At 45.5% G+C, this 20,891-nt stretch overlaps 1 protein-coding gene and 1 pseudogene across 1 annotated transcript in view; both read left to right on the top strand.

Moving 5' to 3' along the window:
* The window catches only part of LOC142557440 (uncharacterized), a 289,154-nt gene that overhangs the window by 121,286 nt on the left and 146,977 nt on the right, over nucleotides 1-20,891 (top strand). The gene's annotated exons all lie outside the window — the stretch shown is intronic.
* On the top strand, nucleotides 14,306-14,486 carry LOC142558634 (U2 spliceosomal RNA; annotated as a pseudogene).

Below are 20,891 nucleotides of genomic sequence, written 5' to 3'. Positions count from 1 at the left end.
GAGGTGAACGTGTCGCTTTCTTCATCAGACGACAAGACTGTTATTTGCACTCAGCGGCAGAAAGTTTGCCAAGGCATGTGGTTTGACGAACGTGCAAAGTCTTCACTGCTATGTAGAGTTGACAGATTCCTAAGGTTTTTCACCGAACCAAAAGATTGACCACACATTCAACACGCTTCTCCATCGTTTTTTGCTTAGATTTAGTCTACACACCTCGCTTCTTGTGTCATGTCGAAATACGAACGTCACGACATTGTAGTTAGTGGGATAACTCTGAAGCCTCAGCAGAGTACAATATTATAGAATGCAGTTAATATGACGAACAGCTTGTTCATCAGCCTGATCGTTTGAACACCCTTAACATACGGCCCCTCACACTGAGCAAAGTGCTTCGACCCTTGTCATGCCCTGATAAGCAGAGGGGCGCTGTAAGTGCCATTAGCGATTTTTTGTGAAGACTAATCTGATTGAATTCCTATAAGCAACACTACTGTTTTATCTTCTTCATTTTGTTTTCTAATGAGCTGATCTCGCCGTAGTGGTATTCTTATGTGTGTGTGAAGAGTCTTCTATAGGCCTCTTTGTTACTGTGTAATGAGCGACTATCCTATAGTTACTGGACAGGGCTTTTGGGAATGGTGCCCGTGGATGAGACAATTTTCGTGCACTTGTGTTCTTGTGTGTGTCCTGTTCTTTGAAATTTTCTTCTTTGTTTTTTTTTCTGTTTTCTTGACTAGCGAATGTCGTATTTTGTGATAGCCGGCTCTCACATAGCCTACCTTCTTATGCTTCTGCATCTAAATACAAATTATGCATGGCTTTCCTATCGCAAACACCAGGGACCAGCGGAGCTGGTCCAGTAATGTATTGTCAGCCAGTAATGTATTGTCCGACCGCACACTTAGTCAAACTTTGCTGGGCTTCCCCTAGCTCCACTGGTGTCTGGTGTTTACGATACCAAAGCCACGCATATTTTTTTTTCGTTGCGAGAAAGAGGACCACCGAAGCGAGTGCGCGGGGTTTTATCGGAGAGCAACGACGTCACACCACCTGCGTCACCGCCGCGCCACTCCTTTTACTCCGCTAGGCTCCACCCCACCCTCGCCGCGTCGCTATGCTGCGCGATGCTATTTCTTTATATACTCTGGTTTCACTCTCTCTCAGCTCTCTCTCCACTAGCTCGGTGAAGCTGCGGACGTCAAGAGAAAACTAGCGAGGTTCTCAGAGCTCCACTGTAAGAGAAAGCGTGTAGAAATACCGCATGCTACGAGCAATCATACACCTGATCCAGCAGGATGTGATCAAGTTTCGCTTACCCACCTTCTCAGTCCAAGATAACCAATGAGCTAGCGATTTCGTAATAACGAATTCGACAGAGACACTTAAGACTGCTTACGCGTGGGAATGCGAAAGCATCATGCCGTTTGTGGACTTCGGAACGCCATCAGCGCGCTCATGTTACGCACTCATGATGACGTGGCGCTGCCTCCTCCACATTGGCTGCGCCGTCGCTTGCCCTATTACGCATGCACTAGACCACACGTTCAGTCAGGCAGGTGGCTGCGACGTGACCTGTGCAATGACGCACGCACTTGGCACATCTTTAATCACCCAGAATCTGGGAGCCGCCGAGGCATAGGGGAAGCGCGCACGTCTCCCACCCCGGAGGTCCGGGTTCGATTCCCACGCAGACCAAAGCTGACCAAATTTTCTATTCAAAGCTGTTAATGTACTTTGTTCACAGGAACCTCCCTGAGAAACTTGACGTCAATCCAAGCATTTACGACGTGTTTTTACTCTTTGCGCCGTTGGCCATTTTTGGGTGCTATGTTTCGGTGACGCCGACGACGACGGATTTTCGCGTAATGGGGCACATGTTGCTTCCACATTAAAACGAATACAGATGCTCTTACGTTGGCGGTTTTTATCTGCTGCGACTGCAGGAAGTGTCATATGCATACGCTAGATGCTAGTTCAGCTTGCTTTTATACGTTTTGTATCGCGAGGAACGTGTTCAGGTACAGATGAGAAAGTTCCTAATACACTTGCTATAACGCGGTCATACGTGACCGCGTAAGCTGCGGGGCTGTGTCAGCGCATCGTAAGGTCTGCGCCATCCTCGATCGATAATGTTGCCGCTCAGAGAAGAGCGATGACTCGATTCATTAAGGTGTCTACATGCCTTACTATCGTTGAGGTAACTTTATGGATTCGCTCAATCGCAAGAAACTACGCAAAAATTGAATCACCCGCTCCAGATGGCGTTTCCGCGGGTCCAACCTCTTCGTATTCGCATTTAAATGAGCATGGACCGTTTTCGGATTTTCGCTCGAGGCGAGGAGACAAAACGGATGTTTCTCACCAACCGCGACTCCGTGAAAACGTCCCGATGCCTTCGTTAGGCGCGATGTATCCTTCAAGCTGCTGCCAGGCAACGTAACCAATCGATGCCCATGCTACAGTTCACCTTACACTCGTACGAGGGCGCTTTTATTGTTTTTTTTTCGCATAAACCTATAAGCAACAAAACGCCGGAAGAGACATGTACAGTTAATAATGAAAACCGAAGATGTCAACCTTGCTATGCAGGGCTTACCGCTTCAAGTGAATATCTTGAGATGACATGAAGAGGAAAAGAATACAAGAGGCGGAAAAGACAAAAAAAGAAGAAGGAAAGCAATGCCGAGCTTTGTATTAAACGATAAGTACGGGGAAATGCGACCTCGTGACCAAATTAGAACGGGAACAAAACAGTGGTAAGCGCACAATATGTTATTTTTTTGTTGACGTTTAAACGAGAACGCAGGTTAATGTGTGTAAATAGGCGCTCCACTGAGCCTTAATACTACGCGAGATATTAAAGAAGGGGGGGCTTGCAGTGCCCTGAAAATGACGCGAGTCGATGGCGCAATGACGTACTTTACGAGGCTTTCTGACGTAAGCGCTTCACGGCGGTTACACAGAAGGGGGTGACCACGTCTACTTATCTCGCATCTCTTTCTTGCGGTCTCCTTCAAGCCTCGAGGGCTTCGCAAACAACTATTGCCTCACGCTCTCCGCCACTTGCTCTAGTCCGCAAACCGCGCACTTTGCGGCGCCGCTGCTGACGTCATGCAAGCGAGCTGGCTTAGAATGCCGCGATGTTTGTATGGGGCTTTCGTCAACCGCAGTCAACGAGGCTTTCTGATACGGCGACGGGGAAAATCTCATTTAAGAACTGCGGCGTAGGAATTAGGGCGCACGGTTTAAAGCCCGCCTCATTGCACCCGCGCTTAATGGCGCTGGGAGGGGAGGTGAGTCGGCAATTCCGAAAGCGCACTGATTTTAAAAAATGAGCATTAAGCGAACCGAAACCTCCAGGATTACCGTTCTTCTTTTTCTTGTTCAAGTATAGCGGATTGACTTCTTTTTCCGCACCTCATGCTCATAGCAGAAGAAAGGAAAGAAAGGAAAAGATCGCAAAATTCATTGGCAAATGAGACAAGGTCGGAAACGCTTTGGAACAACACGTTCTGTGCCGATATTTACAAGTGATTTCGTTCTCTATGGTGGCTAGAAAGAGCCAGGCACTCACACAAACCGTTCTTACTTCCGAGCAGTCATTTCTTTTTCAAGTTTAGTCGACATGTTTCGACTTCGCTGCTAAGCGCGAGGTCGCGCGATCGAATCCCGGCCACGATGACCGCATTTCGATGGGGGAGAAATGTGAAGACACCTGTCTGTTTACACTGTCCATTTTGATGCACTTTAAAGAACCTCAAGTGGTCCAAATTTCCGGAGTGTCCCACTACGACGGGTCTCATAATTAGATCGCGGTTTTGGCATGTAAGACCCAATAATTTTTTTTTATGTTTTCGGCGTTTCTAAGCTCGAAGGCTGGTAAAGAGCATTGCATTCTTGGGTGCAGAGCCATTGGCTACGAAATGCATCGGCGTAAACATACCAGCGATGAAATAGAGGTGGAGATAAAATAAAGGAGGTTTATTACAAAAATGAAGCTCTGGAGAGGCGTCCTCATTGCAGAATGCCTTGAGCTCGTGCCGCGTTCTGGGCCCCCAATGGAGGTAGATGCCACATATCTCGGTATCTCTCAGTGTATATAGCCAGCGGAGACAACAATCTTGTTTTTTTTTTTTTTTTGAGAACCCAGGTGTCCACGAACGCGGCCTCGACGTCCAGAGTATATTCAACCCTAACAACAGAGGAGGAATAGAGAGAAAGGAAAACGACGTTTTTGTCGAAGAAGGCTCAGTAGCGAGCGAGAAACAAAGGAGGGGCCTTCCAAGACCCAATTTGATCGCTTCCCTACACGGCCCGGTTGCATTGCAGGAAACGAAGTACGACGCTGCCAGGCGCCTCGCGCGACGTTGACGTCGACGCCGCCAGAAGGGAGGGATGTGTGCGAGCCCAGCCGGCCGGGCCGATGCGTCCGAGTCACGCCAAACCCTGATCGATAGCTGTTCGAGGAGACACGAAAGGAGGAGGAGGAGGAGGAGGGGTGAGAGGAGGCAGAAGGGCGCGGCTGCATTTTCCTCACGGGAACACGGCGTGTGACTTTCCCGGCGTCGCCTGTGTAGCGCGTAATATTTTGATTGTATTCGCGTGATCGCGGACACAAAAGCCAAGCAGTCTAAGGGACGTCGCCGTCAGTAGGGGAAGGGTGTCGCTTTTCGTGTCGTGCCCCCCCCCCCCCCCCACCTTCCTCATTCTGTCGGCGTGATCAGGCTTCATTCGCCTTGCACAGAAGTGCATCGACTTTCGGCAGACTTTTTTTGGTTATTTTTTCAAAGAACAATTTACTACGAAAGTTCAGTGAAGAGAAAGGGCCAAAAGGACATTTTCCTGTCAATAGGTCAACTAAGATGAAGGAATACTAAAAACAAAAGGGAATAAGAAGAAACAGCAGACAGGGGAGAGAGAGGGGAAGGAGATGGGGAGGGTGCCAAGCTTATAGCTGTTTATAACGGGAAACTTGTTATTTGCGTTTATACTCGTGTTTGTTTGCCCACTCGGTATAAAGCAATGCGCGGGTGTCACGGGATAAACAGTTGGAATTTGAGCGCCCCCTTTCTGCTGTTCATTGTTATTTGACGTTTCCTTTTCTATCTTTGCTTCACTCATCCTTGCGCTAATGTTATGATAAAGTGAAATAATATGCCAACTGACATACATGGACGAGTCTTGTGGCGAGAGAGAAAGAGAAAGAGAAAGCTCTTTATTGAAAATGCAGAGCGCTCAGCCAGCGCATTTTCGCCTACATGCTACTCTGCAGGGAATGGGGCGAAGGAGAAGAAAGGCCCTAGAACACGGTGAGCAGAAGAAAGAAGGAAAATAAAAAAAAGAAATGCAGGTCCTGTGATGTTATCAGTAGTAGGGTAAGGGCCCAATGTGACGCGTGCAGACGGTAAATGCAAAATAAAATTAAGAGGAAGCTTTAGCTCGGGCCCAACTCCGACGCGGCCTATTCAAATACATGTAAAACGCAAAAACGTTTTTATGAGATAACCCCTGGACCGATTTTGATGAAATTTGTCGCATTTGAAAGAGAAAGTTAAATTCTAGTGACTGTTGGAAGCGGAATTTCGATTTAGGGCTTGAATTTTCTTAAAGCGATTTTCAAATATTTGACCGTTTGAAAAAAATAGAAGCACGAAGTTTATAAATTCATATCTCTGCATCAAGAACCGATATCGCGGTTCTGTAAACGGCATCCATTAGACCATTCAAAGCGGACAAATTCAATATGTCAGTTTACATCTTACATGAATTTGTTACGTTGGTTACAACGGTTTTGCAAAAGTTGTATTTCTCTATAACTAAATTTTTTTTATATTCATGTGTAACATATCAATTTTGTCCGCTTTAGATGTACTTTTAGATGCAATTCACAGAATTGTATTATCATTTTTAGTGGTTAAGTTACAGAGTTGTAAACTTGATAGTTTCGTTTTTTGAAAATTTTCTATTTTTGCCAATTTTTAATAAAAAATTGACGATCTAACTCAAAAATTCAAAACCAACCGTCACTAGATTTTAGGTTTGTCTTTTAAATGCAACAAACCTCGTCAAATTTGATGCAGTGGTTGCCGAGAAAAACGAATTCTCCTTTTACATGTATTTAGATAGGAGCACTTGAGCTAAAGCTTCCTCTTAAGTCACAGCCTTGAGCAGACGACGTGCGTGAGTGATATTTTAGACAGCAAACCTGTTCACTCAGTATGTAAGAACAAGAAGCCCAGGGTGTTGCACTGTTTTGATGGGCAAATACCTGTGACACCATCGCAAAACTAACTGTACATCTCAAATCGGATGTAGCCCTCATATGCATAGGGACGTGTTTCAAATCGCCTGTTTTCTGCACGACAGTACGTTTCTCTGCACGGCACTCCTCGAGGACTGCTGATGGAGTGAAAAGATTGGGCTGCGATATTATCGTGGTTATGTAAGATGCCTCTCTGAAGTGAACAAAGCCCTCGGCATTTTCTTCGCATATTGCCAGCATTACAGTGTTCCCGTAGGCAAAATATGCAATAAGTTCATCTTCTATCGTAAAACAAGAAGACAGCGAATTCCTCTTTCTTAATGTGAAGTTCATGCTTTAATAGCATTTTAACTTTATAAGTGTGTACGCCATCATCACCGTCGCACTGTATGCGCTGCACGCGAGATATCCACAATCAAACGCACATTATTTGTCACCTGTGATGGAGGCCTTCTGGAACCAAAGAACAGGGCAGTAAAGCAGACACAAGTAACGCGCACCAATGGTGGCGTTGCGGAATAGTTTTCATATTTATTAAAACGAAGAAGAAAGAAGCACTGCGGATGAGAAAGAAGGCACGTACAACACGCCGCCATAAGAAATCGAGTGTGACAAATCTGAATAGCTACGGCTCTTTAAGAAATACTGGTACACTGCCGGAAATGTGGACGGCAGCAACAGATCAAAGGTGACATCTCAGCGAGCACTTCACAGCTACAGCGCGCTATAGAGATGATTACATGCTATGCCTGTTTTTCTCGACTGGAAATTAATATGAATGCATTATATTCGTGATTAGATTGCTGACGATGCCTTTGCGCCGCCACGTGAGTGGGACATTGCACATACTATAAGAAGTGATCCACGCTGTGATTGAACTCAGTGCCGCGGGATGGCGCCACCATCCCTGCTGCTGAGAGTAACTAGGTGAGAATGACTACAGAAAAAACGAACTTCGTGGTCAGTGCCACCACCTCGTTTCCAAAGAGATTCTTCCATCGCTATCGTCACCGTCATTTATATTTCTACATCGTTGTTATTTTGAGATTCCTTTAATAGTGATACAAAAATGGACGCGTTAGAACGCTACTTCTTCTCAGCTCATTGTGGTGGTTCAGAAGTTCAGATGCTACAGCTTCAGGAATTTTCTTCAAAATTCTCATGAATTCTACAAACCGATCTCAAGCAGCAAGTTCTGCATAGCAACGCTGACATCTTCCGTTTCCATTGAACTTTCTGTCTCTCTCTCTTTCGCTCTCTCTTTCTCTCTCGGCATTTCGGTGCCTGCCTAGCTTATTCGGGAGAGAAAAAAAAAAATAACGGCATCGTCACACGAGCATAAGACAAATTGCAGCGTGGACGTTGATTGGTTACGCCACTGGGGGGCAGGCGAAGGACACAGCGTGGCTAACGAATCAAGCAGGGCGAGGTATTACGCTCAACTATACGGGGTTACCTGGTCAAATTCTGGCCGTAGCGGCCGCCTTCAGACGGAGACGAAATATGAGAAAATTGATTTTAGAAGTGCGGGGCATAATGAAGAAAAGAACAAAAAAAAACTGAGAGCTCAAGAAGAATTTCGAGTTTGTTTGTTGAGACCACGGTTTCGAGGTCCCGCTTCGTAGCTCAAATGCAGCCTTGGGGAACACAAGAGCGCATAAATCATAAGTATCTGTCTTTCCTACTGGTCTTTTGTTCTTTACGGAGTCACGTGCTTCACTCTCCCTCTCCACGTTCCTCTCTCCCGAGTGCCTCTTAGTCTTTCTCTTGCACCGCATTCTTCGGACCCGTCCGGAGATTTCGTGGGCGCGGACACGGATCCTCCATAATTTCTCGTGGCGTCCGAAGTTGTGACATTGACGGATTGCTCGGGCTGTAGTTTGGTGTACGTTTGCGCGAGCCACCTGCGGTTCTAACTCTCGCTCGGAACTCTCGAGATGCCAGCGTATAAGTTTACCATGTCGCGGTCACCACGATTATCGCTGCGTCCTATTTTATTTTTCTCGAGAAGACGGGAGAACTTCGTGGCTCACGCGTTCACGTGAGCCATGACCACAAAAAGCGCGGGATGAAGGTAATTTATGGGTGCAAACTTTTGTTTCTTACGCCAGAGTTGGTGAAAGTTACTCCGAAAGCAGTGGCTGAAAACTCACCTTGTAATCAAAATAATTTTCAATGAAATCACCAAACTTTGTTTTCTCACGAAAGCACGAAACCCCCCCCCCTCCCGCCAGCAATCTTTAGTTATTCCGCAGATAATTAAGACTCCAGCAGAAGGCGTATCCGCCTTGTTTTACTTTTCTTTAATGACTTTAATGAACCTCTAGAAAGCGATGAAAACATAGCATGCAATTTAAGAAAAGTTTTTTTACTCCCCAACTCTGGGCGACCCAGCAGGCCTACGAAGCGGCGAAGAGGCAAGACCTCGACGTCCCATCGTGGGAGGCCTAGGCCCAGCCGACTGAACTGCTGGTCGTCATTAAAGTTTACTCTCTCTCTCTCAGGGTCAATACCAACTTTCCGATTCAAGTACATGCTAAACGCGAAAATTCTCTCATTAGAAAAGCGCTGTACTGATTTAAATAAGAGAAAATTGAATTCTAGCAACTGTAGGGTAGCGTAGTTTTAATTTAGAGCCTAAATTTGTTTACAATACTGCCGAAAATTGTTCGCTTAAATAAATAAGCCCAAAGTTAAAGAAAATAACTTTGCACCTAAAAGAAATATCGTAGTTTATTGCAGTTCTGCAAACCGTATCAGAGCATACAAAGCGGACCAATATAGCATATGAATTTAGAGCTTACGTGAAACTGTCACGATGTTTACGAGGATATTGCAAAAGTCTTACTCACAAATGAGTGTTATACTTGAGAGCGGTGTATGATACATAACTTCTTGTCGTGTTGGATCTATTGTCGAATGAAATTTACAAAACTGCGGTGTCGTTTGTTTTTATTGCTGACTCATAGGGCGCTATAACGTAAAGCTATTCCAAACTTTTGTATTCCAATTCTGCTATCAGCCCTCGCGATTGGTCAAAAACTTTTTTGGACCATCCCCACTTCACCTGTCTCTCACGCGACGTCACGAAAACCACGATACCTCCCCATCTGATATGATGTGTAGACACTGACTATGCATGATTTGACCGAAAAAGAAAAACAGTTGTTTCTGATTCAACGCCTTTTCGCCATTAGCTTCCGGCTTTTCAAGCGACGTCACAAAACCGCGAAAACTAACCACGTCAAAGTAACGTGTACGCATAAAAGATGCATTAATATGCAGAACAAAACTTAACTTTCTTCTGAACAGCCGCAGGCTGCCCCGTTCCGAAAGGAATAAAAGATCGCTGCCGCCGATCGCTCAGGCGCTGGCTACTCGCGTCTGCCGGATAGCAAGGTTTATTTGCATATAATAAAGCCTCTTGCGTGGCCATGTAACGTTTTCGAGCACTTTCGGCACGTTTACGACCTCATTCTGCCAACTCTTCTTTGCTGAGGATTCGTTTTAGCGTCCTTCTTAAGATTCCGTTGCATGCCGGCGCGATTTTCGACCAGCCACCGCAAGCTAAGTAAGGGAAAGCGGACCAATCGCAGACGCCGACACCACCCTATTCATCCGGTTATCGATTTTCATCGCACTGGCTCTGTCCCATCGAATCCCTCGCCACTTGAGCGTTCTCTTCGCCTCTTGTCAGCCAATTAGCTACGACAAGTCGCTCAGTGTAGGCAATCTTATTCGTTTTTCAAGCAAACAAAAGTTACCTCCTATGAACGAGGAGAGCGTTTGATTGGTCTGTTCAGACAACCCTGCGGGTGACCGCCCGGTGCTTGCGTCGGTGGTTATGCAAATTTGACGTCAGGAGATTGGAATAAAAACATATTGGAACAGTTTTACGTTATAGGGCCCATAGTTTGAAGTTTCATAATCCAGTTTACTGAAATTTTGAGTTTTCAATAACGTTTATTTTAAGAAATGTGTTTCATCAACAGAAAGTCCACCTCAACAATTAGGAGATATAAGCTTTTTCTTTTGAATGTGACAAATCTAGTCAATATCGGTGCTGTGCTTGCCGAGAAAAACGTATTTCTCCGTTGCCATGCATTTAGATGGGCGCTTCAGGTTAACGGCTGCTCGCAAATCTTAGAAGCCTGCCTTTCACGGGCACTGAGAAAACCCAGAGTGGGTCAAAAAAAGGAAGCTTTAATGTCTCGTAAGCCTACTTCGTACTTATGACTCGCAGGCGATATGACAATTTCAGCGCAAAATTATCAAAGTAAATGTTATTTTTTTCGATTTATTTTTTTTTGCGCGAGGAGATGTGTCATCTGCACAACGCTAGGTCAACGAATTTCGTAAGTTTTCTTTATTCTTCGTTTCTTTTTTGTGTGTTCATAAACTGCGTCTCTATTGTAGCACTTACACTCTGGACGCGAACGTATGAGCCAACGTACGTGTAGGCGTGCGCTGTCGAGGCTCTCACACTGGCAGTAAGTGTATTGCGCGGGACGTAGTTTTAAGGACGCCCTCAGCAATACCTGTCCAACAATTTCCTGCCCTGAACATTTTTTCCGCCCTGGGATGCGCCTTAACATTGCGTAATAAGATGAACCAACTAGCTAAGAAACACCTGCTGGTCGTTTAAAGGGCCGCATTCGGGTAGTTGAGCAATTTCCGCCTCTCGCGCGAACTCCATGAGGCACACACATTTTGGGTCTGCAAACATCCGGCGTGAGCACACATTTTCTATAACGCAGCACTTCGCTTCGCAAACGTACCCCAAACACCGTTTAAACAACGTTCTAGAAAATTTAATTATGGGGTTTGACGTTCCCAAAGCTCCGCATAGGATTATGAGACACGCCAGTGTGGAAAGCTGCGGTTCGACTTTGAAAACCTAGGGGTGTCTAACGTACGCCTAATTCACGGTACGTCAGCGTTCTCGCATTCGGCCATCATATGAATGCCACCCTCCGTGAAAGGGTTCGAACCCGCGCCATCTCGCTCACCAACGCAAAGCCATCGACAATAAACCACCACGGCGAGCCTAAACACATATTTAAGGAGAGTGGGATTGGCCAACGTTTGAACCAGCTAAGCGAGGAAACAAACTAAAATTTGAAAATGTCGTACTTATTCCGCCACAAAGCTCGTTTCATTACGGAGGAGGGAAAAAAGAACAGCATTTTCGTCGGGGGGCCGAGAAATAGCAGACTCCCAGACTGCGTTTTTGGTCGTAACTGTCGCGGCAAGATGGAGCAAGGACCTTGACAGCGACGGACGAGCGAGAAAGGTTGTCTTCACTGCAGCATCCCCGTGTGGGCCCCGAGTGGTTAGGACAGCTTCTGCTTCCACTAGTTCCGTATGACGCGCCGGCGTCTGCATTAGTTTGGCCGCCGTCTGGAATACCACTTCATGCTCCTCTCGCCATGAACTTGTGGCATAAAAGAAGCCTGGCTTCACTCTTACGTTCTTGACGACAGGCTCGTATTCGGGCATTGACTTATGTTCCTGTCGTTTGGGTCTCGCACTTCTCGCACTTTGTTTCAGTTTTTCGCTGGCAGCGTCATTTCACTTCTTGTCGCTTGTCTGTCTTAGCCAACTTCATCTTTATCGCTTGTCTTCGCCTTTTATTGACTTTTTTTTTTGCCAAGCCTGAGCTGTCTCTTCGCCGTCTGCTTGCACGAAAAAGCGAAAGTATCGTCTGCATGCGCGTCGTCTGCAAGTGCGTGGCTGGCGTTGCAACACTCTTGCCATTTGCCATATGCACGGGGGTCGCGCTTTCGTCTGGTTCATTTGGTTGGCGCCTCTGGCGAGTTTTGGTGGCCTCCACAAGTATTGACGCAAGACGATCCTTCATACTGACTGCGGATCTCCGAGTGGTGTTCGAACGGGATTACCTCAGCGTTGTGCAAGGTGCAGTTTCCAGAGACCGACAGCCGCCATGCGCTGTCGAGGATAGCTTCGCCGCAGCTCGCGCCGTCCAAGCATCTGTGCTGTAATGTTTTGCATTGTATAGCTAAGAGTTTCAGCATGCATTGAACACTCTAAAAATAACGAATGTGCCCGATTGCGACCGAAGAAGTTACGCTCACTGTGCTCTACAAAAATGAAGGCTTTTGTCAGAGAGCGTGTTCGTGCTACTTGCGCTTTTCACTGCAACGAATGCTGAGCTGGTAATACGCTTTCTATCCTAAGGCACATGCACCTGTAGTGCAACGTTTCTTTAGAATAAGAAATAAATCACCGATGGTAACATGTAGACTTGACGCTACGTCTTCCGATTGATATGTCAATTTCTGAGAATTCTTATGCTTAGGTAAGCTAGTACTATCGTAGCCATCGGTTTTATCGGAAGCCCACTTTCTCTAATACCAATGACACACTATGTCGTGTTTCTTTAACTTCCCCAGATCGAAGACCGGCTTATTATCACTTTTCGAGCTCTTTAATGATCGAAATATTCGATCCTGGGTGAGTGAAGGTAACGTGTTCTTTTCTGCACCTTCTACCCCCTCCCCTCGCCCCGTTCATATCAGTTCTATAAAAAAAGGGGGCTGACTGAGTTTAGCGATAATATTATTCATTTTCGAGGTCATTAACGCTCTAAAGATTTGAGCCTTGGCGAGTTAAAGTAACGTGTTCTTTTTTTGCATCTTCTACCCCCTCCCCCGTCCCCTTCCTATCAGTTCTATAAAAAAGCAGGCTGGTTGAGTTTAGGGATAATAGCTCTCCCTGGCACGTCGAGGCGTTTTTGTTTTCGGAGAAAATCCCCCGTTAGTTGTCTACCTGAAAAAAAGTCGCCGCCCCCGTAATAACTTTCTGTCCAATCCTAAGTGGCTTACCCGTTTTTTTTTAAAAAGAAAAGAAAGCAACGTGGAGAAAAAGTGTATTTCAAATGAAAAAAAAAAAACGCTTTCTCATTATATTAGCTGAAATTTGTCGCTGTCTCTGTCAAGGCTCCGCTTAGACTCAACTTACGCAATGCGTGAGAGTTTCATAACGAAGCACTGATTAAACCTTACAGATACCTACGCTCATGTCAAGCTAAGCCGCACGCATAATTCGTAGGGAACGCTGACGCCAAACTTTAGGGGTAGAAAAGCTAATGGCCTGACGCAGTGCCAGGCTTCAACTGTGTGGGGTGAATGGACTGGAATGACAGCAGCGTCAGCAGCAACGGAGGATAATAAAAAAAAGTTATTCGTTCATGGTTGGCACTAAGCTCGGTCGACATCTGCAAACGAGCTTCTTATCCCTCCGCTTGAATCGGTTGGGAAACAGATTTACAGAGTTCACTGGCATTTAGACATGTAGACTCACGCCCTGCAAGTAGAGAAGTGTTTCAAAATCACGAGTCATTCCCCTCTGCGAAGGCGGGTGGCCAGCGAAGCTGTTTATCACACGACATTGAAATGACACAGAGAGAGAGAGAGAGAGAGAGAGAGAGAGAGAGAGAGAGAGCAAATGATAAAGGAAAGATAGGGAGGTTAACCAGGACTGAGCCCGGTTGGCTACCCTACACTGGGGTAAGGGAAAAGGGGACGGAAAGATTAAAAGAAGAAAAGAAAGTCTACTGGGTATATCGTTCGGTCACTTAATCCAGATCACAGACGCTGATTCAATCCAGTAGCCTTCAAATATCGCAGCAGAGCTTTTGTGGCCTTTTGTAGCTGCGATATGCGAGGCCATGGTCCCAAGATCTTCTTCAAGGTGAACGGTGTTCTGTCTAGCTGATTGAGAGCTGTGCAGAGGTCATGTCTTTCGTTTTGAAAAGATGGGCAGAAGCACAGTAGATGTTCTATAGTTTCCTCGGAACCGCAGGCATTACAGTCGGCACAGAATTTTGGACAAGGGTATGAACTCACTTACAGTGACCTTTATATACATTCGGGTAGACGATGGGACCGCTGCCCCGAGGAGCCGGAGAAAACTAGACACGTATGACGTTTCGACGGGGCCGCTACCACAGAAGAGCGCGAGGAAAGTTGATACACAAGCGCTTGGAACGCCGAATAAAGAGAGGGCGGCGTGAACGTAGACATGGCCGACGCAGGGCGAAAGTGTAGTATCTGTTCCTAATAGCTTAATATCATATATGGGCTCTATCTGGACCCAAGATAGTAAACCTATTTTTGCGCGTTGGCGGAGTGCTTGAAGCCTTCTTTACCTCGACCGCGGGACGGCCCGGTATTGCACTGTCTTCGGTATCGGCCCACAATGTTTGCACATGCAGAAGAAAAATTCAAGGAACCTTGACCATAAGCAACTTCGCTGTAAAAGAAAGCATTTTCAGTACGTTTATTGAAAAACAAAAATTGGATAACCCTCTAGACTCAGCTACTTGTTTTTCATTCGCATTAAAACTAGTTTCTCGTTTATCATTACGCAACGTCACGCAGCTATGTCGGCGTCAGTCAGTGTTCCATAACTTTTCACATCTGTAATTAAATTTAGCTCTACCTTAAAAAACCCGCGATAGGAAAACCGCATCTCTCCACTATAGTATCTGCAATAGCCACTGTGTTCTTTCATACGCTAACTAATTCTAACTAATTTATTGATTCATTCATTCATTCAGTCAGTCAGTCAGTCAGTCAGTCAGTCAGTCAGTCAGTCAGTCAGTCAGTCAGTCAGTCGATCGATCGATCGATCGATCCGATCAATCAATCAATCAATCAATCAATCAATCAATCAATCAATCAATCAATCAATCAATCAATCAATCAATCAATACGATCAGTCAATGACCTACAATTATTTTATTTTATTCAATGAGGCCACACCCCCCCTCACAGTACACGGTCACTTGTGGTGACCGCGTTTGTTAATAGAGAAAATCTGAAAGCACAGGTGCACTTTTAAGAAGGCGGGTGAAATGTACCGAGTGAGAGAATGCCGGCCGCGGTGGCAGCATTTCGAAGGGGGGCGAAATGCAAAAACGCCCGTGCACCATGCATTGGGTGCGCTTTGAAGAACCCCAGGTGACGAAAATTAATCCGGGGTCCCTCTCTGTGGTGTGCCGCATAATCAAATCGTTGTTCTGGCACGTAAATTCCCGGAATTTAATTCGCAAATAAGTATTGTGTAGGAAATGTTTAACTCGTTATTAAGCGCAGGGCGATCCATTGTTAGGGCTTTTCCGCCACAAGCGTATTACTGCAACAATGCACCCTTTACAGGAGAATAGTTGCTTGCGCGAGGAGGAGGAGAAATAGACGGGAAAGGCCGGGAGATTTGCCAGTATACGTGAGTTTTGCTCACCTATTTCAGACGGCGCCAATATTCCTGTCGTCCGAATTCAAATTGTGTGAGCATATGAAAACTTGGAAGAGGAAATAATTGGGGCAACGAAAAGCTCGCAAGTTGAATGAGCCTGGGTAATTAGACTACGGTCCCGACCCGCGTTTTGTTTCCTCTTACTAAAGATACCACAGTTAATATTGTGAATCAGATAGGGAAGTATTTAAGGTTTTGCACGATTAAGGTTTCCACCGCATTTCCTCCGAGCTCATCAGCACGGTATTGCGATCTTTCTTGGGCGTTAGATTGTTTTTATTTTAGCCTAGTGAAAAGACTATCGTGGTATTCTTTCCCTAACACACTCGCCTGTGTCATTGTCCCCTTTTTCTCGATAGTTAAGCGATGTTCTTTGGTTAGGTGACTCAGTATGCGGTTTTGTTCATTCTCTCGAAATGTTTCCAGGAGTACACATCGAACCTTAAAAGGGCAAGGACGCAAAGATGCAGGCTAAATGTCACTGCACCTTTTGTGAAAAATTTGTTAGCAATTCCACTAGTAGCTGTCGTTTCAAGTGACCCACCGTAGCTGCTGCACGTTCTGCCGCCGAGGAAGAAGTAGTGTGTTCGAATCCCAGCCGCGGCATTCCGATGTGGGCGGAATTCATTAACGCTCGTTCATTTGGCTTTAGGAAAAAGGTAAACAACCGACGTTCTGTTGGTTCTCGTTTTTTTTTTGTCAGCTTGCGATTACTGAGCGACCAGCACACGATCACATGTGGAAGAAGAAAATATGTTCGACATAGAGGGCTAACTTCCTACAGCGTTTCATTCCCGGAAACAGTGATATACACATTTCTGCGACAACAATTTATTAATTAAAATATGGGGTTTTACGTGCCAAAACCACTTTCTGATTATGAGGCATGCCGTAGTGGAGTAATCAGGAAATTTCGACCACCTAGATTCTTTAACGTGCACTTTAATTTAAGTACACGCGTGTTTCCGCCTTTCGCCCCCATCGAAATGCGCCTGCCGTAGCCGGGATTCGATCCTAGCGACCTCTTGCTCCGCAGCCCAAGACGATAGCCACTGAGCAACCACGGCGGGTGCGACGACAAGTGTCAGGCGTGATTGCGCCAGCTGCTGCGCAATTCCACCAGCTCTTTATCACTCCAAAACACGGAGGGGCCGAAGAATTTTTTTGCATGAGGAAACAAAAAGTGCAGATATTTGGTTGCATATGAGATAACCTTATCGCTACATCAATGAATGTCTCAGACAACGTTCTTACAAACATAAACCGGGCGTGATAGGACGCGGTTCACGCCTCATTTTTTATCAAATGGTTGTACATAGTCTGAAATTTTTTATGCATGGCCTGGTGTAAGTAAGGACAGCGACAGACTGATGCACGAGAGTATAGAACTTGATATTATTTAAGTATCGGGGTAAGCCTGTCGGAGAATTCCTTCAGTGCTCTTTGAGCTTAAAAGAGGCGACATGTCTTAGAAACTGATGAAAGCATGCATATCACGTGTCGTAGCAAAAAGTTATGCATACGTGCTTCTAAGAGTAAAGTGTTGTTGGAAGTTAGCGCGCTGTCCCAACCACACTTTCTCATTCGCCGTGTGCTTGCGCCTCTTAACTTTTTAGTTAAAGGAACTCAGGTGGCTAAGAAATTATTCCGGAGCCCCTCGACACGGCATGCCGCAAAGCCTGGTAGGCTTTCCTTGGGAGCCCAAACCACGTAATTTTATTCGATTTTCACATTTTCATTGGAAAACGCAGTACAAATACTTGCTGCGAGACACGCTGAAAAATAAAAACAAAATCAAGGGGGGAGAACTGACGCGTCGTTAGAAGGCAGATAGGTCGCCAATGAGTTGAGAGATGCTTCGCCGACGTCGCCGTTCGCTTGGAAGCGAAAGAACCCGAAGACGCCAAATGCTCTGCGATGCAGGGGCGGCAGCCCCTTCAAAACATTGCTGGAGCCGGGGTAATGGCTTTCTCGGCCATGCATAAGTCAGCGGGCCGCGCATTACGACTGCATGAACCACTTAGTCGGCGCTCTGTGCTTCCCTGCCCTCTCCGTTTATCGTCTCCCAGTCCCGTCAGGTTCCGGTGCCGCTGAGTGTGGCCTTGCAGAACTTGTCCCGTGCCTTGGCTTGCGTTCGATCTAACGAAGCACGGGAAGTGGTTCAAGAAGTTTTCACACTACTAAATGAAATGCTGTGTGTGCGTGTGTGCGTGTGTGTGTGTGTGTGTGTGTGTGTGCGTGTGTGTGTTTGTGTCTGTGCGCGCGCGTGTATATCTGTAGTCTTACGATGCAAAGGCGCCTCATGCCATATTGTGCCAAGACAATATAGATGTTGTTGCATTTGTCTAGAAGCGGAAGAAATAAAACTCTTATTCGAGACCTCGCGGTGGTACTGTCATCGGCAACGACTAGTGGTGATTGATATATGCGAGCTGTCGAAGTCGTGTGGGGAAGCGAAAAAGAAAACCCACGATTCAGATCACCGAGCGACAAGTCACATATTTCTTATGTGTGTGTATGTGTGTGTGTGCGATTTGTGGTTTGCTGTGAGCTTTAGTGGCATGATTCAAGCGGCGTGAGATAATATTGTGGCAGCATCATCTAATAATAGGAGAAACGGTTCTTGAGTCCAGGAAAAGTGTTTAAGGATTGAAATGTATTTAATTGTTTATCATTCGCCCGACATTGTTGTTAATATTTTGATGTCAACTATAACTGGCACTGAATTTCAGTCGTTTCTGCGAATAGAAACGCGTGATTTCAACGTTCGTTAGCTTTGTTTTCTCGTGTTTCCGCATCCCAGTTTCTCACAATGTAGTCGTAGCACGTGAGTCATGTTCGATGTCTCGGTGTGCATGGTAACACTAGTTATGTAACAGATATTGCCCGATTTAGTTATCACAAGTTGAATGTGAGTGTTTCCGCATCTTAAACACACTGTTTCGACAGAAAGAATCTCAACTGCAAATGTTTTCCGAACACTGATTGTTGCACGGTAAACCGAATCCGTGGAGTTCCTCTTGACAGCTAACTTAGACTGCTACGCATTCTCTTTGCACAGAGACACGCTTTCTCCTAATCACGGCGGGAAATGTGATGCACTAATCTAATTTCCGCAATGCAATGTCAACGACAACGATTGCTGTGCGGCTCGACGCGACGTCTCACAAAATTCACCAGGCGCGTCTGCGTGACTCATCTAATCGAATGACGCTAACGCAAGAGCACACCGCCGGCTCACGGATTCGGGCCTTTATATGGCGCGCATTCATCATTTTTAGCGCGTGGATAGGATGACGTTTGCCCAGCTTACTTGTCGGTAAGTGGATTCAAACGCGCGGGCACGTATCAGACAGGGACTCGTGCATTTGCATAACCAATTTGTGGGTCGCGTTTGCACAGCATAACCCCAACTGCATTCACGTGGCTTGTTCATGCGTAGTTGTAGAAATTGGTCACTTGAAAGGTTAGCCGTGTACGTGGTACTGACTTTTTTATTCTTTCTTTTTTTTTTCTACGCGTGAGGAGTAATTTGGCTCCGAAGTTCAATTACATTTAAAGTAGTCCAAGCACGAGAAGTCACAGAAAGTTACATTTGATACTTGCATAAATCTAACAATCATCATGTACTACGAATTAAGTTAACCTTACTCGACAACTTAAGTCGAGAATGCGCCTAGATTCTGCATAGAAGTCCAACTAATATGTTCCTTGCCACCTACGAGCCTGGACTAGGCGTGTAGGATCTTGATATTCCTGTGCTTTCAGAAATGCTTGGTACATGACCGATACGCAAACGCCAGAAAGCGAACTCGTCAATCTTAGAACTAATTAGGGCAATAAAATCTTAGAGCTTTTTAACTGCAGTTTCGAGTGACTGCGTCTTTCGTTTTTTTTAATGTCGTGCTTTTTTTTCGTTCCCAATGTTACCGGGGAGTCGAGTTTCATCGCTGATATTGCAGAGACTGAATGCAACGAAGAGGACTCTAAAAACATTGCTTCACGTGTTTTCAGTAAGGTCAACTGTCTCCGTTTTATATCCGTGGACATTTTGGGAAAAGTAGAAGCTTCTGATGGGGATGCCTATGTATATTCAACTCATTATTTTTTTTCGAAACCCCATTATAGTTAATAAGTAATAAGGTTCACTGGGTAGTTCGGGAGGAATACGAGGCCAAAGCACACGACCACTCAAAGAAAGAAAAAAAAATCAACGCTATGTTAAACGAACTTCTCGCTGCCTTCTGAATATGCATAAGTGTAGCGCAATCACTGAAAAAGTGTAAATTGTTCAGCCACCACGAAGGAACGACTACAATTAACACTCTTCCCTTCCGGTCGAGTACGCAGCATCGAGGAACATTACAGCGTGTATAAACCGGAAGCTTTCGCGCCATTCAACACACTCTTGCTGTGACGTAACATTTCGGGTGGCTTCCGATTTCCAGATTTTTCCGTATCCGGCATTGCGTTTCCTCCCAAATATTTCGTCACTTCAAGGAAACTCAACAACGCTGTCTGTCCTTCTTCATGAAAGAGCACATTTTTATTGAGAGATCTTAATAGCATAGACTTTTATGCAAGTTTGAAAACCCGGTCCTCTGCCGCGGGTGTAGCACTTCAAACAGAACCTCCCGTTATTTCAGTAGTGCTTCTATATATATCGATTCTGACTGCGTCTCGACAGTGGCCATCAATATTCATAAACTGTCTCATCAGTCGCAGAAAGCTTACCGCAAAATTTCATGCGAGGTACAGACTATGTTGGCAGAGGAAACTAATCGGTAACCTTTTCCATGCCAGAGCAAATGTGCCGCTTAGTAGAGTAGTTCGCTGGGCCAGTTGGTGCATGGTGAACGTATAAGGGTTTCCAGCAAGTACGGACGCGAACACAAGTAAGTAGAAGCCGACAGGACAACGCTGGACTTACAACTGGAGTTTATTGTGAAAACATTCCACAAATCTCCGCCACGCATGCGTATACACCCAAGAACAATAACAAGGTTTGTAGTCAATTATCAACAAAAGTTATACACGTACACAAAAGCGAAGTCACACCCCTTCCCTACAAAGGCAACAACACGTGGATTAACATGATAAATTTAGAAATTGAAGTTCTTTACATTGATATGAACCGAGGGTTCACTCACACATGTACGCGCGCCCAACTTTTTCATGTGGTACGCTTCGCTAATTTCTCTTTCCAGTTTACTGCACTCTCACCCCACTATCGATACACTATCAAAAACTGGTGTTTGGAGTAGTCCTCCCGAGATCTCTAGTTCACGTTCGAATTTTGCAAAGAAAACTTGATCAGTTTTCTTGATTTGGAAATTAAATTTAAAGGTGA

This window comes from Dermacentor variabilis, chromosome 9 (assembly GCF_050947875.1).
Source record: "Dermacentor variabilis isolate Ectoservices chromosome 9, ASM5094787v1, whole genome shotgun sequence".
Classification (NCBI taxonomy): Eukaryota; Metazoa; Arthropoda; class Arachnida; order Ixodida; family Ixodidae; genus Dermacentor; species Dermacentor variabilis.
Note: the sequence above shows the minus strand (reverse complement) of the source record. Positions and strands in the feature narration are given on the sequence as shown.